This window comes from Echinops telfairi, unplaced genomic scaffold (genome assembly GCF_000313985.2).
Source record: "Echinops telfairi isolate 266 unplaced genomic scaffold, ASM31398v2 ScPeMD7_2;HRSCAF=8, whole genome shotgun sequence".
NCBI lineage: Eukaryota > Metazoa > Chordata > Mammalia > Afrosoricida > Tenrecidae > Echinops > Echinops telfairi.
The window spans coordinates 946,538-951,989 of NW_022103898.1; positions in this window are offsets into that span (position 1 = coordinate 946,538).

Consider the following 5,452-nt stretch of genomic DNA (forward strand, 5'->3'; position numbering starts at 1 on the left):
CCCCCAGCCCTAGATCCCAACCACCTTGCCCTAAAAAACATCAGTTTGGTTGAGGCGCTGATGAAGACACTTCCCTGCATTGTTTGAGGTGGGGACACTGGTTGCTCGGGGTCCTGTGTGTCTTATGTGGGGAGAGGGGTGTTCTAGGCACGCTGACACTCCTGGGGCTGCTTGGGACCGGGGCCTGGAAGATCATCCCAGCCCACCCACCAGTGAGTGACCCAGGGTGAAGGGGGAGCTTTGAAGCTTGTGTGTGGAGCAGGGGTGGAGTGGCAGGCAGGCAGGCAGGCAGGCAGGCCGGCCCCTGGGAGCCTAGGTAACTTGGTGCTCTGAGGGTGGACAGCTTGGCGCTATGAGTGGGCCCTCTTGCCTGCACACCGCCCAGAGCCCACAGCAGTAGAGGTCAGGGGAGTGGCCTTGTGCAGGCCGGACCCAAATGTTTGCAGACCCTGGTCTTGGGTCCAGCCTCAGGCCCAGTCTCCCCTGGGCAGAGAGCTGCACAGCCCTGCCCCTGAGGGGACCCCATCCCACTCCCCTCTCTGTCCTGCCCGGCTCTGCCTACGGTAGGGCTCCCCACCAGTCTTGCTTCCCTGAGTTCTCAGGCATGCCCTCCTGGAGTGCCGTCCGCTCCCCTGCAGTGTTCTCATCTCAGGCATCTGCCCTGGGTGTGGGCCTTCTGGCTCCCCAGCACATGGCACTCCCCTGGGGTACACGCACCTCATGGTCTCTTCTCCCACTCCCCCGCTCAGGCCTCTTGCTGGTGGGCAGGGCCCTTCTCTGTGAGGGTCTCACCCTCCACCCACTGGAAACCCCAGCCTGGAATATGACTGCTCAGTATGTGTGTGTAAGGGAACAAGTACAGTGGGGTGTGCACGTGTGTGCATATGTAGAGGCAAGTGTGCAGCCTGGGTGCACGAGGGAGCGTGGTGCTGTGTGCTGATGGGTGCTGTGAGTGCATGTGGGATCCCATTCATGTGTGCCAAGGTATGCACATGCGTATTTGTGCATGTTGCGTGTTCCTGAGTGTTATGCACACTTCCGTATGCACGCCATCAATGCGACCATGGCAGATGGTGAAGGGCCAAGGGCAGTGAGCACCCAGCCAGGCAGGGGCATCCTGGCACCCCCAGCCACGGGGTGGTGGGTGGGGCTGGTGTGAGCAGAGCAGTGTTCCTATGCAGTACTACCCTCTAAGGAGCCCCACCCAGGTCTGCTACCCTTGGGGTCCTACCACCCTGCAGTCGCTCCTTCCTCAGAACTGCCTGGGCAGGGTGCCGGCCTCTGCCCCCGCCCCACCTCAGTCCCCTCCTTGAGGTTCCCAGATGGCAATCATAGCCCTCCCCACCCTGTGGACAGTCCAGGGTTGGTCGTGTCCACGGACTTGGGCCTTGCTCCCAGCCCACCTGCCTCCTCTCCTGAGTGGGCACTCTTGAGGGTCCTAGCCCCCCTTCACCACACAGGCCTGGAATGCGGGTCCCCAGTGCATCACGGCCCCCAGGAGATGAGCTGGCTGCGTCCTCCCCCTCTCCACCCAGGACAGGGGCCCGGTTTCCTGGGTGTCAGGGTTCAGCGGAAGCAGGGTGAGTGGGTGGGACTGGAGGGGGCAGGGATGAAGGGCTGGAGCGGGGGGTGGGGAGGGGCAGGATGGAGGGCCGGGGCAGGACTGGAACAAGGATGCAGCAATGAGGTGCGGGGAGGAGGGCTGTGTCAGGTTCTCCTCCCCGCCCCTTCATCCTCTGCCTGGCGGTTGGGGTGGTTAGGGGACCCCCCCCTTCCAGCCTGGCGTCCAGCGGATGCTTGTCTCTGACATAGAGAAAGGAACACATATCCAGCCGCAGCAACTCGCTGGCCTGAGGAGTGGGTCTCCCCACACTGGGGTGTGAGCCAGGCCTCCGTTCTCCACGCAGGCCAGGTTCTACTTTCCGCTGCCCATGGTCAGAGAGGAGCTTCAGACAGGGACCCAGCTCAGCCTGACCCACTTATAGCTAGCCTTCCACCAAACTCGATGCGCCCCCAGCCCCACAAACCTGCTGCTGCCCTGTGGGTCTACCTCACAGGGACCCTTTAGATCCTAGGGTTGGTGAGGCTGTACATATTTAGGGAGCCAGCTACTCCCCCCCCTTTAACCCAGCACGATACGAGGACTTGGCTCAAAGCACCTCCACGCCTGCTTATTTAAGGGTGGTGGGCCTGGGAGGGGAGGAGATGGGCGGATGGTCAGCGGACCTCCCAGGCAAGGGACACGAAGGACTGGGACACGTTTGGAAAGTGTCCCAAAAGTGCCACTGCCGTGTGGGACCACGTTTTGCCAAAAACAACAGCTCACCAGCACAGTTCCCTCACCTGTTTCATTGAGGTGGGCAGGGGTGGGGTGGGTCATGAGCCTAAGGGCCCCCCCCGGCACCCAGCCAGGGCACTTGCTCCAGGAATGCTCAGGGGTGCACACCCTGCCTTGGGGGTGGGGAGCTTCCTAGGGGAGCCTGGGCTCCCAGGCCAGCTTTCCTGCTGGGGGGCCCATGTGGTGCCTGTGCAGGGGTCTCGCTCCCACCCCTCTTGGTTGAGAGACAGCCAGGCCAGACCCTGGAGACCTGTGGGTGGGGCTTTGAAATGGATTTGCTGATGGGATGCCCTGGGGTGGGGGGTGGGTCGGGAAAGAGCCCCAACCCACTGCCCACTGCCGCTGAGTCAGTTCTGTCTCTGCTGGCCCCACGTGGGGTTTCTGGAACTGAGGATCATCACAGGAGCCGGTAGCCTCCACTGTCTCCAGAGAAGCAGCAGGTGGGTTTGAACTGCAGGCTTGGAGGTTAGCAGTCCAATGCTTACCTTACTCTGTGCTTCCACCAGGGCTCCCTGTGGGAGGAATGATTTCACGCAGTCTGTCAGTTTCTTGTTCATTCGCTCATTCAGTCAGTCAGTCACTCACTCATTCATTCACTCATTCATTCATTCAGTCACTTACTAATTCACTCACTGCCGTCAAGTCGGTGCAACTCATGGTGACAGGACAGGGAAGAAGAAGTGCCCTGTGAGTTTCAATGGGGGCAGAAAGCCCCATCTCCCTCCTGGATCCTCAGCCCCATGGCCCTGGCCTGTGTCTCCTAGGGCAACTCCAGAGGTGGGCACCCTGAGGCGCCAGAGATGACAGTCTCAGTTGGGTGTTGATGGCCGAGGCTCCTCTCCTGAGGGTCCTAGCCCCTGGGACTCTCGGCTTTCCCGGCCTTCTGGTCACACCCTCACACAGCCACAGCGCGAGCCCATAGCGTGAACCTCTCCAGGCCCAGGCTTTGAATGCAGTCCTGGTCACAGGTCAGTGCTTGACCATGTCCTTTCTGGAAAGACAACACAACCTATACTGGGCCTTCCCAGATCCACTGGGATACTGAGGCCCCGCAGGTCTGGCCCCCGCGCCCAGGGGCACCGGCTGGATTCTGGGAGGCCAGAGCTCGCATTGGAAGCTGGGAGGGGTGACCCAGACACCTGCCTCTGGGTGTGGGCTGTGGGGTCTTCTCTCCGCTCCCCTGCACATGGAAGCTCCCATGAGACAGGGGCACAGGCCCTAGCCCTCTCCGCTCTGTCTGTCTGTGCGCCCCTGCCCGGCCGCCACCCCTCCCCACTGGGGTGGGGGGCAATTGTTGGGGTGTGAGCAATGCATTCTGGAGCCTTACTCCTGACAGCCCCTGCGAGTTAATGGGAACATAGCCCACGCTCTTTCCTCCCGATGAAAAGGGTGATCTCTGGCACTAACCGGCACACCGGTCTGGAGGACTGGAAGGCCGTGGAAGAAAAAGGCCCGAAGGTGATTGGGAAGGCTGGAAATTCTGCCCTGACAGCCGGCATCCGGAGGCAGTAGTACCCAGCCGGAGTCATGGGAGTGTGAGCCGATTAGGACCCACCACTCGGGGACCAAGCCCACCTGCATTTCGCCATTATTAGCTCTGGGTTCAATCCGTGAGGAATGGAGGCTGCAGTCTCATGGACACTCACTGTCCGCAGAGCCTCCCTGGAGCCAACCAGGACCACGCCCACTCTGTACACACAGGCCCCTCCCTCAGAGGTCCGTGGCCTGCCAAACCCTTTGGGTGGGGAGGCCTCTTTCTCAGGCCCCAGGCTCAGGGCAGGACACAGAGTGTGGTGACCAGTCTCTGGGCATCTGCTCCAGCGCCGTCACAGCTGGGGGACCAGCCCTCTCAGTCAGCGGATCCAGGGTGCCATTCTGTCGGGCGGTGGCCAGGTTGCCAGGGCTGCTGTCCCCGCTGGAGGCCCAGCTGGGGGGGACCGCACCTGTCGGATGAGGGCTTACCCTACTCATGTGGGGTCCCCAAAGCAACAGCAAAGGAGGAGGCACCACAGGGTGGGGGCCACAAGTTCACGTGCCACAGTCATTAATGCACGCACCCCACAGCCTCACGTGGCACAGTCACACACACACACACACACACACACTGTCCCCACAGCCGCCTATCACACAGTCATCCACACAGTCTTCCCCACAGCATCACGTGACACAAGCATGCACACGCTGTTACAGTGCAGGCACCGACACCAGTCAGGCACATCAAGGGCGGCTGCTTCTGAAGCTGCGTGGCTAGCCTGTGGTCAGCTGGTCTGGGTTCTCTGAGTGGGCCCTGGCCCCTGGCCCCGCCCACACCCTCACACCAGCGAGTTAGGGAGGGGAGGGCTGCAGCCTGGCTCTGGTAGTCCCCGAGGGGGAGGGGGAGGTGATGGTGAAGGGTGTGGGGCCACCAAACTCAAAGCGAGAGCACACACATGTGCACACACATGTGCACACACAGATGCACAGAGAAACATACATGGACACACAGACACATGGACACACAGAGGCATATACACATACATACACATGCACACATAGGTACAGACACAGACATGTACACACAGAGACACACTCAGACTCACATATTCATGTACACACAGATGCACATACAGACCCAACACACTCATGTACACACATACTCAGATAAACACATGCATGCACACATACACACAGCTACACACATGTAGCTACACTCATACTCACATGAACACACAAGCATTAGACACCTACCATGTGCACACATAGCTACATACACACAGGCCTCAGATCCTTACACATGCACACAGATACACACAGGCATCAGACTTACACACATCAGATGCCCGAGTGTCTATGCGGCCAGGCCTAACCTCCCTCCACTTCCTCTGGCAGTCCTTGCTGGCTCTACACACTGAGTGGACCTCTGCCCTCCTCCATTCTGCCCAGAGTACACATCCCCCCGAACCTTGTTCTGCTGTGATTGAGAACACACACAGCAGCCCAGCCAGATGCGACCTGACCTCACACAACCAACAATCCAGACCCAATCAGGAAACCCAACCCGATCTAATTGTGCTAGTCCAGGTTAACGAGATAAACAGATTTGTAGACACTCATATGTATAGATAAAAGAGCATT